The sequence below is a fragment of the Aotus nancymaae genome, unplaced genomic scaffold (genome assembly GCF_030222135.1).
Source record: "Aotus nancymaae isolate 86718 unplaced genomic scaffold, 86718_ANA_hifiasm-v0.15.2.pri h1tg000030l, whole genome shotgun sequence".
Classification (NCBI taxonomy): domain Eukaryota; kingdom Metazoa; phylum Chordata; class Mammalia; order Primates; family Aotidae; genus Aotus; species Aotus nancymaae.
In genome coordinates, this window is record NW_026988443.1 from 15955307 (window position 1) to 15979747 (window position 24441).

The following is a 24441-nucleotide window of genomic DNA, read 5'->3' on the forward strand; positions in this document are numbered from 1 at the left end:
ACAGATCATCTATTTCTGATTTTTTTAAACTTACTTTGAAGGTTGAGCTGGAAACTAAAGATCTAAGCTGGATGGAGCCAGAGGAACCTTTCCTTTTTTTTCAAGTTATGGTATGGTGAGACCTAGAGTCAAATCTTATCTATGCCACCTGCTGCTGAACCAACCTAGAAAGTATTTACTATCTTTCCTAAAACCTCATTATACTTATTTGCAAGAATAAGAGTTACAATCCATGGTCTTAAGTATTTGGAGAAACACACTGTCATGCAAATTTAGAGTAGGCAAACAACAAATACATCACAATTTCTCTGCACATAGAATAAACCATTGGCAGAGTCTCAGAGCAAATATAGATTGGGGACTGGAAATCAGGGCTGAGATGAGACCTGGGAAGAGCTTTAAACTGGAAATTATTGACAGGACTGAGCAAAGAACTAGAACACTACTGTATATAAGGTTGAATTCAATGGAAAAAAATACAGAGATTGGAAATTAAACAAACAAGTGTGAAAGCTCACAGTAAATGTGGCCAATTCTCCAACAACACACAGACCAAAAACCAAACAGACAAAAAACAACAGAAAGAAAGAAGCATGGTAAAAACTAAGAGAACAGCCTATTGACAGAGCATAGACAGATTTTCCTCCCAAGTGTTTCCATCTCTTCTCGTTTCTTCTTTTCTTTCATTTCCTTTTTTCTCCTTTTCTTCTTCTCTTCTCTTTTTCCTTCGTTATTCAGGTTTTTACTCTCCCATATGTTTTAAAATTCCTCAGAATTTCTGACACTTTATAACAAATCTCTCAAAAACTGCTCCTTGTTTATGTGTACATGTATCTTGTCACCTCAATAATTTGTGGTTAATTTTGCATGAGACGTGGGTCAAGTTAAATAGGTTTTAGCCCTAAGGAAGCAGTAACAAATTACTGTTTAAACAATTCATTGATATGTTAACACTATTATAATTTCTGTGCATCAGTGATACAAAACTACCATTAATTTTCAATGCCTTTTTGAATAGAATCTTAATTTATCCCATAGGTGTTTTAATGAGAAAACATTGCTCACTCTTTCTGACCTGCTGAAAAAAGGCAGTGGATATAATTATAGTTAAGATGCATGATATTGGGAAGAACTTTTGAAAGCAGAACAAAACAAGTGTTAAGTCCTATCATTGACATTCACTATTTGCATAAACTTGTGATTTTACATACTGTGCCTAATACTTCTAAACTTCAAATCCTTACCTTCTAAGGCAAATATGGATTCTCTTAATATCATAACGAAGATTTAATATATTAATGTTTATAAAATATGAATCATAATCCCAGACATATAATAATTGTTCACAAAATGGTAGCTATCATCATTTAATTATCTAGGTTGTTGTTGTTGGTGGTGTTTTTTCCTGGAAGGCTTATCTGATAAAATGTTTATAGCCTAGAAAAATATTTCAAGAAAAAGCTAAACCAAAATATTTCCTTCCTCATAAATCATTTTAAGTGAGAATGTTTTTGAAGTTTTACAAATTGGCTTTTGATACTATCTGTAAGATAATGTCTGTGAATAAAGAAGGAAATAAGGACTTTAGATTTGTGCAGCTCCCTAGTGACATAAAATCAATCAGTTACTTCCTCACATGTAGTCTTTCTCCTTCTCATTGCACATGTGGTGGAGCAAGACAGCTATTAAAATCTATTAACTTGATATTCCTCTTTAAGTTGAGAGATGTGTCCAGATGAAAGGATAAAAATGTTTAAGAAAAAAGTTTAGTAGAGAGTTCAGATGGTCAGTTTTTGTCACGTTCACCCTTGCTCATTGGAGAAGATTTCTTTTGTTGGCATGTTAAGCAGTGCCTCCAGAAAGGAAATTAATTGCAACTTCCTCAGTGAGTGGCATGTTCTGAGTCTGAGCTCCTCAACGCAGTTTAAATATTCCTTAGGGTAATGTCCTCAAATTGAAATAAGATGTTTAGAGAATTCACCCAAAATGTCTTTTAAAAATTACCCAGTGCCAGGGCCCTTCTGCGATTCTCAGGTTGAATTTGAAGACATGGATATTAAGAAAGGGCTTATTGCTGTATGTTGTGCTGTAGTATCACCTGGTTAAATTTGTTGATTTTGTCCCTATCCATTATCAACTACTATATTCTTCTCAGCCTTGGCATAAGTATAATTTTATGATAGGCCATAATAACACAGATTTGTTTGGTCTGATGTCTGTACTTCAAACTTAATTGAGAATTGCTCTATGATGTCAGGTGATAAAGTCGCTGTGATAAATAATGAAGAGCAGAGTGGGAGAGGAATTGAGGCAGATAATCAAGGGAATAAAAACATGTTTTCATTTGGAGATTGATGGAGCTTGAGGTGCTAAAACACGTGGGGAGAGAGGTATCTCCTGGTGAAGAGGCAAAGGAAAATAAAGGCTTATGCTGACTGTGGTAAAATAGCAGATAAGATCAGAAAGAAATAGACCTCCATGAGTGCAACAAGGAAATATGGAAGGTTAGCCTATGGAAAATTTGTCCATGTTTTCAATTATTACCCTAAACATCCAAGTATGTATTTGGATCAAAATGGTAATTTCATTACTCATCAAGGAAAGAGAAAGAAAACAAATATCAATATATACAATGTAAATGCCTTTCACAGATATTATGATAAGCAGAAAATCAGACACATAATGATACATAGACTTCAATTTCTTTTGTGTGATTTTTAAGACCAAACAAGACTGATTGGTGATGATGCAAGTCAAAATACTAGTTATCCTTGGAGGGTAGGGGAGTACCTAGTAAGAGAAGGTGAAATGGAGCTTCCTGAGACAGTAGGATTTTAAAAAAAAAAAACTTGTAGTTTTTCAGTGAATAAATTATTTTGTGTGTGTGTGTGTATATGCATATACATATATAGATATATAAATGTCTTATGTACATTTAAGAATTTCCCATTTTATGTATATTATACTATTTTTTTTTTAAAAAAAGGATAAAATTGTAGATTTATTAAATCAACTTCTAAATTTGGTATACATTTTCTGCTGTGAGTGTTCTCAGCACTGAGGTAGTATTTCAATTTGCATCTTACAACAAGCTTTATGACTACATAGAATCTTGATGTATGTTGTGTGAGGGGGAGGAAGAGAGATACATTGTTAAAGGGAGGGAACATAAAGTGAGCATCTATTTATTACCAAATGATTAGTATGTATAATCTCAATCATCATAACTATCCTGTAAGGTGAATTACATCCCATTTGTTTTACAGATGAATAAGTAAAGGCTTTGAGAGTTTAGGTAGGCTACCCAGAATCTGTAAGTTACTCAGAGATTAAAAATCAAAGCCAAAAAAAAAATACAAATCTAAATCTAAAACCCACTGTTTCTTCTAATTATCCTTTCTATATAAATGACTTTAGCCAAATAATTTAATAATATTATAAGTTTATGCTTGGAGATGACTAAATTTATCATTCATCAAAGATGGGAATACTATAGAATTTTAAAAGTTGGCATGTTTACTTAATTTTTATTTCATTTTCAAAGAGGATTTGAAGCAAGTAGAGGTTTTAAGAGAGTTGGTTTGGGTTGGTTAGCCTTCTTAATGTATGAGGTTGCTAAGTCAATATTATTAATGTCTTTCATTAAATATATTTAACTTGTAACTAAAATTGTTAAATAATTTTTTTTAGACTGGTGGGCATATAAGCTGGAAGGCATGAAAGCGTGCATTCATTTTTAGAGAAAATGGTTGAAATTCAAATATCTACTTACTTATTCTATTCTAATTCAACGGATGTGGGGAAGCTGGGATTTTTTTCCTCAAATGTTTGTAGAAGGCTTGATTGTAGTAGAAACCGTACTGGGGTTTGATGGGCACGTCAGCATGGAGTAAAAATGGCTCCTCTAACAGAGACTTCTTCCTTTTAGAACCCTTAATGCTGTAAATTTACTTTGAAACTTCTACCTTGTGGGCCTTGTTCTGCTTTCTGAAGTCACAAAAAGTAAGACATCTAAGTACTCCTTAAGAGAGCCTTTCATTTTTGAAGTTATTGAAAACCAGGGGTCTGTATCAGAGAATACTGAGTGTTCATTCACTGGTGGTTTTTGAGGCACTATCTAGGGAATCCTTCTGTAGTGACTCCCCAGTGGAGATTCTAGAAACCTGTATAATTTCAGTTCAAAAACCTTTGAGGTATATTCCATTCTAGACCTTTTATGGGATATAGTCAAAAAGTGCAAATACATGTTTTACTACTCCAATCCTTTGGGAAAGAGTGTTCTTGGGTAAAAATTGTGCACCCTTGATAAAAATATGTACCATAACAGAGATTCTGTCATGCATTTGTTTTATAGATTTACTAGTACATACTCATATATTTCTTAAGGATAACTGTCAATCTCCCCTCACTTGTACAATAAAACCCTAAAATTGGGCCGGGCGCGGTGGCTCACGCCTGTAATCCCAGCACTTTGGGAGGCCGTGGTGGGTGGATCACGAGGTCAAGAGATCGAGACCATCCTGGTCAACATGGTGAAACCCCGTCTCTACTAAAAATACAAAAAATTAGCTGGGCATGGTGGCGCGTGCCTGTAATCCCAGCTACTCAGGAGGCTGAGGCAGGAGAATTGCCTGAACCCAGGAGGCAGAGGTTGCAGTGAGCCGAGATCGCGCCATTGCACTCCAGCCTGGGTAACAAGAGTGAAACTCCGTCTCAAAAAAAAAAAAAAAAAAAAAACCCTAAAATTAAAGTTAATCTAGTTAGTTTCCTTCTTCTACAATTGTCCATGATTTAACAATGCCACAATTCATCTTGTGACGTCATAGATGCTGTATATTACTGCACAGAATATCCTTGCAATAGTGTGCACTCTTTTTATCTTTTGTCTACCTTTATTTTGTTATAGAGTATTGTGTTTATTTGATTAGGTACATGGTAGACACTTGGGAGGAAGGGGCCAAGTGATATACTTGGTGTCAATGTATTGTGATAAATATTACAAAATCTTTCATTAAGTAAAGATAAAGGCATTCCAAAAGCTTTCATTAAGTGAAGTTAAGAGATATTCCAGAGATAAATGCATTGATTAAAAGTGAAGATGGGACAGACAGGTCCACCAAGATGGCCCAATAGGAACAGCTCCTCAGCGCAGTTCCCAGTGAGAGTGACGAAGAAGGCAAGTGATATTCGCATTTCCAACTGAGGTACCTGATTTATCTCAATGAGACTGATTCGACAGTGGGTGTAGCCCAAGGAGGGCAAACCGAGGCACTCTGGAAGTGCAACTGGCCAGAGGACCTGCCTCCCACCCAACAGAGGACATCGGGGACTTTTCCAGCCACCCCAGCACTCTGCTTCAGATACTGTGCTTCTCCTGTGGACTTTGTAGCCCACAGACCAGGAGATTTCCACCAGGCCAGTAAGAGCTGAGGGATTCCAGCACATATCTGAGCCACCAATTCAGCTGGCGCTGCGGGTTTTCGACACAAATCTGGGTGGCTGTTTTGGCTGGCGCCTGGAATACCAGTGAGAGGAGCCTCCTGCTCCTCTGAAATAAGGGGAGCTGAAGATAGGGAGCCAAGTGATCTGTCTCAGTGGCTCTCTCCCCCACAAAGACAAGCAAACTGAAACACTGGCTTGAGAGTTTCACAGCCAGCACAGCAGCTTGAGCTTGACCTGGGATGGTCAAGCTCGGTCGGGGGTAAGGGCCTTCTAACTTTACCAGTGTAAACAAAAGTGCGAGGAAGTTTACACAGAGCCTGAAGCAGCTCAGCAGCACCTCTAAAGGCAGACTGTGACTAGATTCCCTCCTTGCTGGACAGGGCATTTCTAATAAAAGGCAGACTACAAACCACTGCTCAAGGAAATAAGACAGGGCACAAACAGATGGATAAACATTTCATGTTTGTGTCTAGAAAGAATCAATATCATGAAAATGGCCATACTGCCCAAGGTAATTTATAGATTCAGTGCTATCCCAATCAAGCTACAAATGACTTTCTTCACAGACCTGAAAAAAGCCACCTTAAACTTCATGTGGAACCAAAAGTGAGCCCACATAGCCAAGTCAGTCCTAAGCAAAAAGAACAAAGCTGGAGGCATCATGCTACCTGACTTCAAACAATACTACAAGGCTACAGCAACCAAAGCAGCATGGTACTGGTACCAAAACGGAGATATAGACCAATGGAACAGAACAGAGGCCTCAGAAGTAACACCACACATCTACAACCATCTGATCTTTGACAAACTTGACAAAAACAAGCAATGAGGAAAGGATTCCCTGTTTAATAAATATTGTTTGGAAAATTGGTTAACTATGTGCAGAAAGCTGAAACTGGACCTTTTCCTTACACCTTATACAAAAATGAATTCCAGATGGATTAAAGATTTAAACATAAGCCCTAACACCATAAAAATCCTCAAAGAAAACCTCAGCAATACCATTCAGGACATAGGCATAGGCAAGGACTTCATAACTAAAAAACCAAAAGCAATGGCAACAAAAGCCAAAAAAAGACAAATGAGATCTAATTAAACTTCAGAGCTTCTGCACAGCAAAAGAAACAAGCATTAGGGTGAACCAGCAACCAACAGAATGGGAAAACATTTTTGCAATCTACCCATCTGACAAAGGGCTAATATCCAGAATCTACAAATAACTGAAACAAATTTACAAGAAAAAAACAACCTCATTAAAAAGGAGTCAAAGGATATGAACTGACACTTTTCAAAGGAAGACATATATGAGGCCAACAAACGTATGAAGAAATGTTCATCACTGGTCATTAGAGAAATGCAAATCAAAACCACGTTAAGATACCATCTGATGCCAGTTAGAATGACAATCAATAAAAAATCTGGATACAACAGATGCTGGAGAGGATGTGGAGAAATAGGAACACTTTACACTGTTGGTGTAAGTGTAAATTAGTTCAACCATTGTGGAAGACAGTGTGGTGATTCCTCAAGGATCTGGAAATAGCAATACCATTTGACCTAGCAATCCCGTTACTGGGTATATACCCAAAATATTATGAATCACTCTATTATAAAGACGCATGCACACATATGTTCACTGTGGCACTGTTTACAATAGCAAAGACCTGGAACCAACCCAAATGCCCATCAACGATATACTTGATTAAGTAAATGTGGCAAATATACACCATGGAATACTATGCAGCCATAAAAAGCGATGAGTTTGTGTCCTTTGTAGGGGCGTGGATGAATCTGGAAACCATCAATCTCAGCAAACTGACACAAAAGCAGAAAACTAAACACCACATGTTCTCACTCATAAGTGGTTTTGAACAATGAGAACATATGGACACAGGGAGGGGACCATCACACACTGGGGTCTGTTTGGGGGTGAGGGGTTAGGGGAGGGGTAGCAGGGGGTGGGGAGATTGGGAAGGGATAACATTGGGAGAAATACCTAATGTAGGTGAAGGGGGAATGGAGGCAGTAAACCACCATGGCATGTGTATACCTATGTAGCAATCCTATAAGATCTACACATGTACCCCAGAAGTTAAAGTATAATAAAAAAAAAAGGAGGTAATATAACATAAAATAAAATGTGAGAAAATGCAGTTACACATCAATGTGCTTAATAACAACAACAACAACAAAATGTGAAGATGGCAGTGATATGCTGACTTTTTCCCCACAATTCCTTGGGCCACTCTGGACATGGGGTGGGAGTTTCTAATAGTGGAAGCCTTGTTAATGTGGCAAAACTTAAGGCTATTTCCTCTTTGTTATATTTATCTTGTTCACAATGCACACTCTTAGGTAGTTCTGGAATATCAGTATTGAAATTCCCATAATGGTTCAGACCATAGGACATTAATCCTAAGATTGTGCAAGTCACATTAACTTAATAATACAGGGTTTAGTATAAAGGAATTGGAGATGCTAGTCTCATAAACAAAATAAAAATTCACTAAAGTTTCTAATATACAGTGATATAAGAACCCTATATAAAGCAAGATATGACAAATTTACGCATAATATATTTAAAATTACATAGCATTATTAATACTAATAATAATATTACAATGATACCTTTTAATATTTAGTTTCAGATAATTCTTGATGTTGTCGTAATCACCTTTTATATTTCAGAAATTTACTTTGATTTGGCAAAGAAATAAAGGAAGTCATAAGCATATGAACATCTAATGGATTTCAAATACTCTACCTCCCACTTATAAGCAGGGTGATTTGCTTTCATAGTAAAATGAAAAAAAAAAAATGAGGAAAAAAGTGTCGTAGCATCTCTGAGCCCACATAGCTACAGCTGCTCAATGAAAAGACAAATTATTTTGTGCTGAATATTCTCACGCTGTGTATGCATGTGTCGGTATCTCTAGCATAAGGTATCAACAAACCACTGACCTTATTTATTCTCTGTCAAAATTCAGAATCTGTATTCTGTCATATGAGGTGTAAACATTGTTAACATACACAGTGTGATTTTTTAGAAAACAATATTTCAATGAAGTCAACAAAGGAGACTTCTTTCTCCTTTAAAAATGATTCTAGGGAGGAAAAATACAAAAAGGGGCTCTTGGTAGCTAGGCTGGGGGTTGGGACAGGGCATTGCTTGCTGTCCATGGTGCTGATGCATTCTTCCCTGCCTCCTGTGGGACCTCACTCTTCAGATGGACCACATTACCTGCAGACTTCTTATCTGGAACCACCTGAAAAGCTTTATTTTCTCTACAGACGTTGAAGTTGAGAAAAAGACTCATTGAATTGCCTTCAGGATTTCAAGTAAACATTGAGTAAACCATTGTTTAATATCTACTCCACCACTGCATATGACTTGTAATTAGGATTGCGTTCTAGCAAGTAAACGAACGGCATATCCAATGTCTGAAGAATTGTCTTTCGTTTAACACCTCTGACTTATTAAATGTAACCTTACCATGGTAAATGTAGGGTTGAAGAACACCTGAAAACGTTTTAGTGAAGAAGAAGGTGCAGTATGTCTAATTTTCATTTAATTCATTAGATTCCTTTTGAAAGTATTTAATGAAAAGTGTTAATATTTGCAGTACGCAGATTCATCAGGGGTGGACTACTGCATTTGTGACAACAGTAAATCAGGTCGTTTTATTGGAACAAGTGATTTTTTCAAAGCTTCCTCTCAAGGTGCATTTTGATCTGTGCTGCCTATTTCATTCATACTGTCCCATACTAAGAGCTTTACTACAGATTTTAAGGTCTTTATACAATAAACAGAAGAAGAACAATATCCTTTGTTAACTCAAGCTGCTTCTTGAGGAATAATACTTATATAATCTGAACTCTTCGAGACGGGCAGTTTTATTCTCTTAATCCTGAAGGAGGATCTGAAGAAGAAATTAGAGCAAAAAAGGACTCTTGAAATTATGCAGTACTTTTGTTAAATGTGAAAAATTTGCATTGAATATGGTTAAAAGAAAGGAAAAATGTCTGGAGACAATGCCTCTTCATAGAAAGTTTAAAATATATATATAATAAATAAAACTAAAAATGATTATGGGACGTGTAGCTAAAAGAATCAAACCGTGTTTTCTTAATGACTTAATTATAACATCACCTACAACAGAGATCAGGAATATTTCCCTGTTGTCAAATAGTAAATATTTTGGTATTTGGGACCAAACAGATTTTGTCATAATTATTTAACACTAATGTTATTACAAGAAAGCAGCCATAGATTACATACAAAAAAATGGTAATGGCTGTCTTCCAATAAAGCCATATTTACAGAAACCAAAATGTGAATTTTATATAATTTTAACATATTACAAAATATGGTTCCTCTGATTTTTTTATGGCTGAATATATAAAAACCACTCTTAGCTCACGGGCTAAGACAGACAATTGACCAGATTTTTCCAGTCTGTAGTTTGTTTATCCCTGGTCTACAACAATAGTTTTTTTGTTTTTTTTTTTTTAAAGTACAAGGTATAAAATAAATTTGTAGATAAAAAGCAACTTTGAACCTAAATTTAAACTATCTTTAACTAGATAACATTGTCTTAAGGATTTCACATATGTTCTCTGAAATACTTGACACCTTCAAAATATTGACCTTTCTAGGTTTGACAAAGACTTGTTCAAGATGTTTTTGAGATGTTTCATATTAAATCCAGTTTTATGTACAACCCAATTAATAGAACACTTAGTAGATGCCAGGCATTGTGCCTAGGGTGTACATAAAGAATTAAGGGTGTCCTTTGTGCTTTAAAAGATCTTTTACAAAGTGCAATTTGACATATGTCATATATGTAATTATAATTATTCAGTTGATTCCAATTGTCCCAAGCATGAAGTTCTTAATGTAATGTACATTCCTTTCCCAGACATGGCCCCTATCCTTCTTTTCAAAGGAAAAACTAAGGCATCTGCCAAAATGTTAAGCTATAGGAGCCTTAATTCAGTTCATTAAACACAATATTCTTTAAAAAAAAAATCCACTGATGCTCTTATAACTGTAATATACTTGCCTCTCTCTTATTTGGCTATAACAATTAATCCTTAAATAGCCATTTAATTGTTCAAGGGGCCTTCTATAACCTCTAGATAATATTGAATCCCTTTTTGAGCTGAGTGCAGTGGCACAAGCCTGTAGTCCCAATTACTTGGGAGGCTTACACAGGAGGATCACTTGAGCCCAGGAGTCTGAGACTTCAGTGAGCTATGATTGAGACACTGCACTCCAGTCTGGGAGACAGAGCAAGACTTCATCTCTAAAAAATCCAAATAAAAAGATTAAATTATTGTATGTGTTTCTATAGCACCCTATATATTCTATTTCAATGCACATTTGTAATTAGTTATTTAATAGATGTCTTCTCAATTTTCCTCTTTGCCCAAAGGTTCAAGAAGGCAAAGACTTTGTCTATTGCACTCAATATTTAGTTCTGACACATTATAGTACATGTCCTGTCATGCAATAAGCATGTAAGAAGTGCTCATTACACAATTATAGTACATGTCCTGTCATGCAATAAACATGTAAGAAGTGTATATTACACAATTGGATTCAATTGACAATCTCTCAGTTAAATAGTACAAACCAGTAAGTAAACAAAACACAATTCTAAAAACAATATACTAGTTCTAAACTTGAAACCAGTTTCTAAATCATCCTAATGGAGTATTGTTCCTGATATTGATAATGCTTTGTCAATAATGGATATTGCTTACTGACTTTATTGCCTTTAATAATGCTTTCATAAGAGGGATCATAAGTGTAATACCGGCACTTTGGGAGGCCGAGGCAGGCGGATCACCTGAGGTGAAGAGCCTAAACCAGTCTGACCAACATGGTAAAACCTGTCTCTACAAAAATACAAAATAATAATAAGGTGTGATGGCAGGTGCCTGTAATTCCAGCTACTCAGGAGGCCAAGGCAGGAGGATCTCTTGAACCTGGGGTGCAGAGGTTGCAGTGAGCCAAGATTGTGTCATTGCACTCTGACCTGGGTAGAGAGTGAGACTCCGTCTCAAAAAAAAAAAAAAAAAAATTAAAATGCTGAATTTTGTAGAATATAGAGTCATGGTATCACCTCCCTCTGCCCATCTTTCTAGATGCCATTACCAAATTTTGCCCATTAAGTTTTTTTGATGTGTCATTACAGGCAATTTTTCAGAAATTTATGAAATTGTTTCAATGGCAACATTTAAAAATTGGTGAAAAATTAGTGATCCCCTCTTTTTAAAATATAATGGTCTTTTTGAAATATAGAGAAATATTTACCATATTCACAGTTTTCTGTTACATTTTAATGTTTAACTTGAAATAGTTTAGACTGATGGCCCACTTGCCTGAAGAAGCCCAAAACTACGCAGAAAGACCATATTTCTATGAATTGCAAAATTGAAAGAAAATGACTAAAATGACATATTTGTTTTGTTTCAGATATGGCTTTAAAAGTCTAAAATCACTCTTTTCAAAACTTGGTTAGAGAGAAGCATTTTGAATATGTTTATAGTGCTTCTGAATAGTTTTCTATGGCTCTCATGTTTTCTTTATACTTGTAGGGTAGGAAAATGAATAGAATAGGTGACATGCTTTACTATAATTCAATAATATTAAAAAATAAACCAGTCGTATTGACGCTATGTGGACACATTCTTTCTTTCACTTCAAGTCATTTACTTGACACTTCCAGTTATTGTTTTACTTTTTAAAAAATAACTCATTATATTAAAAAATCTAAACTAATAACTTTAATACACATGAATTATTTATTAAGTAATTTTAATACATGAAAGTAAAAACACATGCTCAGAGAGGACAGGTATACACAAGTCCAGTTTAACCAGGGAGTTAAACTGCATTTTCAATTTATACCAATGACATAATTATCATTTAATTTAGGGTTATTTTAAATTAAACAAACTTGTATCTGCGTTCTCACACTAAGAATACTCAGTACTCATTAAAGAGATAAGAAAATTGAAACCATTTAATTTACTTATACAGCCTCAAAAGTAGAAAGACTAATAAAATTTAACCTCTGAATATTACTTAGCATTCCTGATAATTAAATATAAATAAACATCTGATAACTAACATTAATCAATAGAATGCTATTTATTTCCTCTGATAGAATTAAATAGATGACTTTTTCTTACCCCATTTAAGAATACTTTATTCTCATAGTTCTTATTAATGTTTTATAATACTAGACTATTAAACTATTAAAATTTGTAAGAATAACTTTGCAGGCTTGGTGATTTTCTTTTTTTTTTTTTTTTTTTTTTTTGAGATGGAATCTTGCTCTGTTGCTGCCAGGCTGGAGTGCAGTGGCGAGATCTCCACTCACTGCAACCTCCACCTCCTGGGTTCGAGTTATTCTCCTGCCTCAACCTCCCTGGTACCTGGGACTATAGGTACACACCACCACACCCAGCTAATTTTCCTATTTTTAGTAGAGACAGGGTTTCACCATGTTGGCCAGGATGGTCTTGATCTCTTGACCTCATGATCTACCCGCCTGGGCCTCCCAAAGTGCTGGGATTACAGGCGTAAGCCATCATGCCCGGCCTGATTTTCAAAAATATAATAGTAACTAATTTGTTAACATGTGGGTGTGAATCGCAATGAACTGGAATACACTAGAGGATAGGTATTCAAGAGGGAGATATTTTGTCAGGAAGTAATTTTCATTGAATGTCCAGACTTCACATTTTAATACACTTTAGTAGTTTCCTGCTTATGGTTGTAAATCCATTACATAAAGGAAACTATATTATGATATATTTTAGAATTTGGTGAACCCCAAATATCATTACACTTGACTTTTGATGTTCTTTTGAAAACATATTTTAAACATTTCTCTGATAAGAATATTAAAGCACCCATGCTTTGGTAATTTTCCCAGGGATATCAGGTTGATGTGATCTGTTAGTTAGTCTAGTTTGGCTTCCTTTGAAAGTTTTATACCCTCTTCTTAGTATCAGACCCTGTTCTCTGGGCAACATTCAGGCATGTGACAAAGTCCTGAGTAATCATAACATGCTAGACTCCTGGCAACAGCGATTGGCCCAAAAGGAAAGCATATCTACCTAAGGAGGAATAATACTGAGTGTTCTTTCCTGCGATCAGTACGTGCATACTAGGAGACAATTTTCTAGATTTCGGAGATTTCTGATTTGCTGCTCCTATATCCTGTTCTTCATCATCTGGAGAAATTTTCCACCAGAGCAGAGAATAGATCACAACTCAGAGAAACAGAGAGAAGCATAGAGAAGAAACACGAAACTCAGAGAAACAGAGAGAAGCATAGAGAAGAAATTTAAAAAGCACGTTTTACCTGAAGATTTTGAGTCTTCAGCCTTATGTCAGTTGCTTTCCTTTCTATCCACTTTTCTTCGATTTACTTAAGCTATCCCCAAGGTGTTCATAATTATGCGGGCCAAAGAAATCCTCAAGATTCAAATGAAGTTTCAGATGAGCATTGTTCTAATTTATAAGCCTACATGCTTTTTATACATTTTAATGATGTTGACCACACAAATATTTTATTTTTTAAAAACGTTAAGTTTTATAAACCATCAACACAAACCAATTTGCTTCAGATTGGCCTTGTTCATTTTCAGATGTTGCTCTTCATATGCTTGTTTCTTAGAGATGTGGTACACACCTCTAAGAAACAAGAGAAAGGTGAATATACAGCATATTCTTTGAAAGCTTTATATGGATGTCCAAACATGGTAAACTGTCTGATATTGGAAAATAGGTGGACAAAAGCTGAAGATATTTTTGAGATCCTTTTGTAGCCGAAGAGTGGATAAATAAATTATAAAGGAGCTTTCAAAGAAAGGCTTGAAAAATGAATGGAAATAAACGTGATGAGGCAAGATGTGATCTGATATGGAATTATTTAATTCTGATCAGAGGCATAGGAATCATTTATATTAACAGAGAGGTATCTGGCAATATTTTTAATGGCAGTATCACTTCCAAACACTCTTATTTATTTATTTACTGAGACAAGATCTCACTCTGTCACCCAGGCTGGAGTGCAGTTGTGCCATTATGGCACACTTCAGCCTCAACCTTCCCAGCCACAAGCGATCCTCCCACGTCAGTCCCATGAGTAGCTGGCACTAAGGGCAAATGTCATTATGACTGGCTAACTTTATTTTTTCTCTCTCTCCTTTTTTTTGTAGAGACAGTTTTCACCATGTTGCCTAGGATGATCTTGAACTCCTGGGCTCAAGTGATCAATCCAACTCAGCCTCCCAAAGTGCTGGGATTACAGACTCAAAGCACGTATATTTATAGCGTACTTTCCAACTGCAGGTAAGTAGATAAATAGGTATGAAAATACATTTTTTTCTAAAAAAAAGTTGCTAGCTCATTAGTTTGATTAATTATAAAATGACTTTCCTATCTGTCCTACATTTCTGGGTTACTTTGTCCTCACTAAATTTATAACTTCCAAGTAGTCTCGTAATAGAATATCCTAGTGAAAAGTAAAGTGAAAATTTGTGGCTCTTTATTGTTTATTAATTTAAACAAAGCGTAATGCTAGTTTTCATATTTTTCATTGAGAACTCTCATGGCTCAGATCATGCATTAATCTTCCCCCTCCCAACTTCCCCCAACATATCAGTCAACAAGATGAGTGCTGAGTTTTTATTTGAACAAACCTAAACATCAATACCATTCTGCTATCAGAATGGAGAGAAAATACATTGATGATTAGCAAGAATTTTAAAAAGTGTGTGATCTTGTGTGTGCGTGTGTGTGTGTGATGTGTCTGTATGCCTGAAGGTGTGTAAAATGTGCATAATTATCTATAGAGTGATTTTTTGCTCTGAGACTATTAAATCTGAGATATCTATACCTATGAATGGCATTAGAACCAATTCAGGAAGATCAAATGTGGGTAGGGGAATGACTCCAAAACCCAGTTGGCTGGTGGTGAGTAAAGAATAGGTAGATTGTAGGACTATCAGGTAGATACTCTATGTTACCATGTAAGATAAAAACTTGAGTCAAAGGGCAGATTCAAAGACAATGTTTTTTTGAATTTTGCAGATAAAATAAAACAGGATTCCAAGTGGTCTGTAGCCAATGATTACATAAATAAAGAAGCTCAACAGCCTGTAGGTCAGTATCCAGATAGTCAAGTGCAATTTAGTTAAAGTTCACAGGAGGATTAAAAGCCTGGAGACATAAATCGTATTCAGGAAAGAGAAAGTATGGTAAGTTTTATAACTCCATGTGTTGGGGAAAGAGAAGTATGGTAGAAGAAGGCAGTCTGTGACTTGTGACTGAATCTGTGAGTGGGCCCTACATCTGGTATTTAACTGTGGCAGTAGGGAAAGGTAGGGAGCTAGGGTCTTCATCAGCTTGATTTTTTGTTCTTCACATTTTATTATGCATTCTGAACACTGTCTCAGGAATGAAAAGCGAGACCATGGAGTGCAAAATTGTTTCTCTGCCCAAACATTCTATCAGTTTGGATCATATTTTGATGTTGAAAATAAATAAGTCGAATCCATTTGTTTCTCTCATCCATCTCTTGAGTTCTCTCTATTCGATTTCTAAGCTCTCTTGGATGAGAATTAATTTTTACTCTACCTTCCTATCGACTGGGGAGAGAATGTCTTCCTGCATAACATTTCTGTGATTTTTTTTTTCAAAGTCTCAACATCATTGCTTCTCAGCACTTTTTCAGCACTTGATTCTTTGAAGGAAGGAAAGTAATGTTACAAAACAGGCAATGAGTTTCAAGCAGGTAGAACTCTAGGTTATTGTGTCTTCTTTTGGAGAGAAATAAAATGGGTCAAACTTTTTGGGTCCTCAGTAAGCTGAGATTAGAGTTCAAAGATATCTGACTCAATGAACATTCAAACAGCCATAAAAAATTCTCATAAGTAATGGTTTACAATGCTCTTTCATATGCCCAAGTTTGAGGAAATGGGTCATGGAAAGTGGTAGGGCTGGAATGAGTAGGAAGGAGTTAGTTTAAAAATAGGGTGGAAAAGAAAGCCTGGAGGTAAATACAAATACTGGAAGATTAATACCTTAAAGGAGAGTGATAATGACTGGGATGTGTGTATTAATTCATTTTCACGTTGCTATAAAGGACTGCCTGAGACTGGGTAATTTATAAATGAAAGAGGATTAATTGATTCACAGCTAGGGAGGCCTCAGAAAACTTACAATCATGGTGGAAGGGGAAGCAAACATATCTTTCTTCACACGATGGCAGGAAGGAGAAGAATGTGAGCTGAATGAAGGTGGAAGCCCCTTAAAAAACCATCAGATCTCATAAGAACTTATTTACTATCATGAGAACAGCATGGAGGAAACCACCCACATGAATCAATTACCTCCCATTGGGTCCCTCCTGCTACACGTGGGGATTATGAGAACTACAATTCAAGATGAGATTTGGGTGGGAACACAGGCAAACCATATCAATGTGTCATCCTCTAGAGAAGATCTGAAATGTTCACACCACAAAGAAATAATAAGTTTGAGATAATTGATATTCTAATTACCTGGATTTTGATTATTATATATTGTATGCATGCATCAAAGTATCACATCTATCCCTATATCTATGTACAATTATTTATCAATAAAAATAAAAATTTAATTTAAAAAAGAAAGTTTTCTTGTCTTCAGTGAATTCCTCTCTCTCTCTCAAATCAACAGGGAAATCATTTTAATTGTAGGCTTTCTCATTTCATCCTCTAATTAAGCATTTTCTGGGATTTTTCCTCATCAGTAGAGCAGAGCATAAATCTGTTTGTTGACATTGAAGCCCCTTCAAACACAGGGACTCACTGTATCCTTGTACCTTATCTTCTGTTCCTCCCATGTCATGAACGTCATGCTCCAACCACCACCTGACTGATCAGTGTTTCTTCAACCATGGCTTGCTCTCTATGACAGTGTTTCTAAAGTGACCTATTTGAGAAGAAACTAGATTTTATTTTTTGCCATCCAATCTTTTGTGGATTAATAATTCTTTAAAATTGATGAATAGAAAAATGGATTTAAAAGACCAAAAACAATTGTTATCTTTTCCATTGTTAGATTCAACCTATATGATATTAATCTACAAAGATGGCTATACAAATTTCTAAATGCTTTTCCTTGTTGTTTATATTTATCTTGTCATGAATTGTTAATAAGCAGAGGATCAGCACCAATTTCTGCAACAAACTTCATTAGCACAGCTCTAATGTCCTCCTCCTAAGTCTACACCACCTGAATAGCACCCCCTGGAGTTAAGAGCTCAGAGACTTTGAGATCTTATTGTAGCTTTCTCTTTAATCTTACTGGTCCCTCTGTATGGACTCCAATATTTAAATTCACAATGCCCTTGACTGAGCATCAATTCTATGGTTCTAGGAGGAGAAATATGAATGATAATCTTTCCCAGACAGGTTTATTTCAGGGAAAGAACTGTTGGTACATAATTTTCTAATAATAAAGCACTTTAAGAAGATGGACAAAGTCCTTTTGGACTATAAAAGATGATGAATCGGGAGGAAAGGGGCAATAGAAACAGAAAAGGCTTCCAAATAATATGTTTTTTTATAAGTACATGCAACCAATATTTTGAATTCTAATTCTGCTTCTTCTTATGTTCCCCATACAAAGTTTAGCTGATAGTAAGTGCTTAACAAGAAAGTATGACTGTGCTGAATTGTTCTCTTTTACATAAGTAATTTTATGTTATATAAATTTCCCCCAATGTAAAAGAAAGAAAGCATAATTGTAGAATTTTAAAACAACATTTCACATAACCTTTACCTACAGAGCCAAAATCAGAAGATGGCCAATAATTTTACAGGTAATTTACTTAGATAAAATTTTTATCACATTGAACAGGAGGCATAAAAATCCAGATCAACATTTGCTACTAAAAATCACAGAATGCTTTCTCAGAATAAGCTTTTCATTGTCTGTAGACACGTGAATATTTCTTCGAAGGATTTCTCAATTTAAGATAATGAAACCAAACTCTAATGTTGAATATTTCAGTGTGATCAAACGTAAATAATGGGGCACCTATATACTTCAAAATATGGAAAAGTATATGGAGCATTTTGACTAAAATCAGAGGAATCAAGTAAAGAAATGCAATAAAATATGTATTCCTCACCTTGATCACTTTGAGTAAATGTAAATAAAAAATAAGTTTACAAAATATACATACAATTTTATTGATTATACATATTTTACACATACTTATATAAGTATACGTATATTGCATATACATATACATATATTTGAAACAAGGACAATAAGGAAAATACGGTTTCTATCCAATAAGTTGATCTTCAACTAAATAGGATGAAAGATTAAGTTATGTAAGAATAGTGATTTTCCTTCAGTTATAGCGTCAGTTATAGCATTAGATTCTGATAAATATATGTGAAGCTTCTTGGAAAGGAAACCAAAAAGCAACCATCAAGTCATAATGAGTTGTATTTATAAGGGTTTATATAGTGTGCTTAAAGTTTTCTAAGTTGGATAGGAGGTCAGACATGAAGACAATTTTTTAAGTTATCATTTTTGAAATTTTGAATTTTGCATGACATACAAAACATACATCTTAAAATTGAATATACAAATTTAAAGAAGAAAGTAAATGATGTTTAGGTATTTGGTAACCCTGAGAGTGATTCCTGACTTTCCTGCAGCATCTATAAATGTCAATCACTAAAATAATACAAATTGGACAACAGAGAAAGAGCCAACAATGATGACACTATTGTGAGGCAGCAGAGGGTTGTAGCAAATGTCAACGTAGGCCATTTGGCAGGTAGATTTCCCACAGCTCATTGAAACCACCCGAAATTGTCTTGTTTCATTTTATTTCATTACCTTCTTTTAACATAACTGCAGCCATGGTTAAATTCAAAACTCTAAATTCACAGTTGATGATGTCTCAAAAGATGCACACAACACGCTGACTTGTTCCTGTTTAAATTCCTTGTCTCCACCTCAAGTGGATTGCCTAGTAATTCTTTCCCTAACTGAATCATTCTTCCACTGTCAGAGATAACTATTTCACATCTTCTACTTTATGTTCAACCTTTAATCTTTCCTCTCAATTTATGATACAGATTCCCATTTCAAGGAGAAAATTCAAGCACTTTGAAAAGACTTTCACAAAGTGGCAATTCCACACCTGCAAATTATCTGTATATTTATCATTAGATCCTATTTTCTTTTCTTCCCATTAATGTGAACAAAATGCTCACTGTCTTAGGCCAGCCCCATTACTTGTAAACAAGCTCCCATCTCCTCTCATTATCTAAATATATAAATACATCATTCCCAGAATTGCCTTCTCATTCTTGTTCTCATCAACTCCTGTCCACTTTATTGGATAATTCTCAATGACACACACAAAAGGAGCTATAGTTTCTTCAGTTAAAAAGGAAAAATAGTAGGTCCTAATATTTAATCTCCCTCTAAATATCACAATACTTTTAAATTTGAAACTATTAAAAATAGCCAGGCATGGTGGCTCATGCCTGTAATCCAAGCACTTCGGGAGGCTAAGATGGATGGATCACCTGAGGTCAGGAGTTTGAGACCAGCCTGGCCAACATGGTGAAACCCCATCTCTATTAAAAATACAAAAAAAAAAAAAAAAAAAAAAAAAAAAAAAATAGCCAGACGTGGTGGCGCACACCTGTAATTCTAGCTACTTGAGAGGCTGAGGCTGGAGAATCTCTTGAACCTGAGAGGTGGAGGTCGCAGTAAGCTGAGAATACACCATTGCACTCCAGCCTGGGTGGTTTCTTCTCAAAAAAAAAAAAAAAAGTCAACTGTCAACTTCTGTTGTTTTCTCCAATTCCTGTCTTGCAATCATCTCTTAAGCCCATTTCAATTAGACAATCATGTTTATAATTCCACTGTGAAATCTCACATACACTACACAATGGTAAATATAATTTTTTTTTTTTTTTTTTTTTTTTGAGACGGAGTTTCGCTCTTGTTACCCAGGCTGGAGTGCAATGGCGCGATCTCGGCTCACTGCAACCTCTGCCTCCTGGGTTCAGGCAATTCTCCTGCCTCAGCCTCCTGAGTAGCTGGGATTACAGGCACGCACCACCGTGCCCAGCTAATTTTTTGTATTTTTAGTTGAGATGGGGTTTCACCGTGTTGACCAGGATGGTCTCGATCTCTTGACCTCGTGATCCACCCGCCTCGGCCTCCCAAAGTGCTGGGATTACAGGCGTGAGCCACCGTGCCTGGCCAGTAAATATAATTATTAATTTATTTTTATTTGATATATTATCAGCAATTAATCATGTCTTTTGCTTAGATGTATATTAAATTGTCCTCCTGTACAAAACTCTCTTTTGGATGTCCTTCTGAATAGCTGCTTTTTCTTTTCTTTTTTTTTTTTTTTTTTTTTTGAGACGGAGTCTCGCTCTGTCACCAACACTGGAGTGCAGTGGCGCGATCTCAGCTAACTGCAACCTCTGCCTCCCGGTTCAAGAGATTCTTTTGCCTTAGCCTCCTGAGTAGCTAGCATTACAGGCACCCACCACCTCACCTGGCTAATTTTTTGTATTCTTAGCAAAGCTGGGGTCCTGGTCTCGATTTCCCGACTTCGTGATCTGCCTGCCTCAGCCTGTGAAACTGTTGGGATTACAGGCGCTAGCCACTGCGCCCAGCCTGAATAGCTGCCTTTTCTAACTATTCTTTGCTGGTTTCTCATCTGGCAAATCTCTGAACATTATACTATGAATGATTGAGGAATTGGGACTCTACTGTAACTACTCTTTAAGTTACTCCCACTACTCTCATGGCTTAAAAATGTTATATCCCCGATAGTTTACAATTTTAGATCTCCAGCTTGGACATTTCTATGGCCTTTATATCCAACTTCTTTCTCTACATCTCCATTTGGATTGCTCAATAGGTTATTTCAAACAGAACATATTCAAAAACATACTTTGAGTTTTTCCCCAAACATAGTCCTGCTCCACACCACTCCACATCTGTGAAAGTGCCTATTTGACCACTTAGAACTTAAAAAGTCCTTGATGTCTTTCTATCCTTCATGCAGTAAAACTAATGCATCAGCAACTTCTGCTGGTTTTGGTATCAAAATATATTTAAAATTGTACCACCGATCTCTTCCTTTGTTGCTACTATCCTCGGCCAAGACACCATAAATAACACCTGGCTCACTGCAATCAGCAAGTGACTGGTTTCCCTGTTTTTATCTCATAGTATGGGCTGCATAGGAACTTTTACTAAGCCCACACAACTGCTAAAAACGAATTTCCCCTCGTGTTTTTCAAACTTCATGTTTTTATCTTCATGTTTCCTATGGGCTGCATAGGAACTGCTACTAAGACCACACAAATGCTAAGGAAAAATTTTCCCCTCATGTTTTGCAAACTTCATGTTACTTACTACCTGTGACAAAATAAAAAAATTTATTTTTGATAACCTGTTTCAGTAAGAGCCTTTTCCACAGGATTTAGCAAGAGGAATATAAACCTGAATGTTTAATTTATAAAGGTTGGTCTCAAAATGAAGACTATCCAAAGGTTCACTAGCAGGACAGGGAAGGGCTTTGAGCCTGTGACACAGGAAACCACTGCCCAACAGGGTATGCTGAGACTTAAGATGGTACTCATGGAGGAAAACGTCAGCAGTTCCCATATGAGGAAAGCAAGCAAGAGTAACTCATTTTGTCCTAAAGAGCAAAACTAGGACATGCATCAATGAGTGGAATTACAAGTTTCTCCTTCTATTGATCAATGCTTTCTCCCTGACATGCAAAGTCAGAACTGCCAAAGAATAAATGGGGATTGTCTGAATAAATAGTGGATCCCCAAACACTGAAGCTATTCAGTAGATAATCGATTCCCAACCACTGGAGATATTCGCAAACACTGAATGGCAGGATATTTCAGCTGAGATTCAAACATTAATATTAGATCAGAAAACACAGAAGTTTCATTCTACTTCATAATCAAATATTAACACTTACTGATTGATACTATAGAGGCAAGGCAAGTTTCTCACATTTGCTCTCAAGGAGCTAACAGTCTGGCAGTGAGATAAACAAAGGCACCATATACAATTAAAATTGTGAGAATGCATTAGTGCTCTATTGCTGCCATAACAAATTACTACATACTTAGTTGCATTAGCAAAGCAAATTTATTATCATGCAGCTCTGTATGCCAGAAGTATTTTTTTTTGTATAGATCTCACTAGTTAAAATCAAGGTAATCACAGGACTGCATTCTTTTCTGAAGGGCCTAGGGAGAATATAATGATATATCATATTGAAAATGTGTCTTTTTACTGCCCCACAAAATACTAGGGATAGTGGACAGAAGTTATGTATGGGGTTTTAATATAGCTAGCACTAGTACTATATTGGTTTTTATGCAGATGATGACAAGAATTTTAATGTAATTTATTTAGCTCTTAATATTTGAAATGATTCAAGATCAAATGGTCAACAAGCTATGACCCCTGTCCTTAACTAGCTTATATAGTAGAGGGAAATATAGACAATGAAACAAAGACCATTACACAATAGGATAAGGACTAAAGTAGGGTAAGTGAGATGCTGGGGTAACACAGGTCAGGGAAAAATAGTAAAGACAGAAATGTATTTCCAAAGAAAAAAATTTAGGTAAAAGGAAGAGAAAGAATATTCCAGGCATGGAGAGTATTTGTGAAGTGTGGAAGCTGAGAGTTTAGCGTGTTTCTTGAGCTGGAGATGAATACATAGCAGGTGTAGAAACTGTATAACAAGGAGAAGGAGCAGTCAGCAAATGTTGAGAAGTGGACTAAGGTTAAGTTTGTGTTAGGATTAAAGTTTAGTTCGTTATTTTGCCAAACATACAGTGAAAAAGTAATCTTACTTGTTAACATAATGATTCCATTAAAATATGGCCTACTTTTTTATTAGTACAAGTTCTGGGCTACCAAAGTCACTTAGCTAAGCACTAAAATTGTAAAATAATTATATACACATAGAAGGTTACATTTATAACTTATAAAGTTACATTTATCTCCAGATCTACATGGAGCTTATAGTTAAGTCAGATAGACTTAATGGCTTCAACTCCATTATTTATTCATTCATTTATCTGCCATTGCATTCTTCAGGTAATTAAGGATGTTAAAAATAATCAGAGATATTATCTCCCTAACTTCCTTTGAGGATATAGTATGCAGTATCATCTGACATAAATGTAGCTGTGAGAAAACCAATGATGAGAAAATGCATGTAAATCCTTAGCACTGAGCTTGGCTCATAGTGAGCTGCTATTTTTACAACAAGAGAAATGATTAATGACTTCCTCATTTGTAGTTCTATAATGGAAACAGATAAATATTAGGAGTCTGACAGTTACGGATTCATATTGGAATACTAGATCCACCATTTATTTATGTATGACCTTGGCCAATTCTGGCATTCCTTTTAAGTTTCAATGTTCTTAATTTTAAATGGGGATAATTATATTGATTTTGCAGAACTAATTTGAGATTTATAATTTAGATATACACATAATTAAATATATTATTTCACTTAATTCATTTCAATTCAACTGCCAATATATAGCAGATTTCTAAAACTAACCACTTAGCAAATTTAAATTTATTTCCTCTTAATTCTTTTCAATTCAATCATCAGCAATATCGAATTTTATCATTTAAATAGATGGTAGGGAAGTCTTCATAAGTGGTTATTGCAGTCTTTTCAAATGCTTGCTTTAATAATGATGGATTATCATTATATAGAGGTTAAAATGAGGGATAGAAGAGAGTTGGCTCCCTGTGGGAACTTCCAGGAAACTGTAAGATATATACAGGACCTCCTTCATCCAAAACTAAAGGTACATTAATACCTGTTAATGTATCTTTCTCTTTTTCAATTTGATGGGTCATTTATTTTATATAGC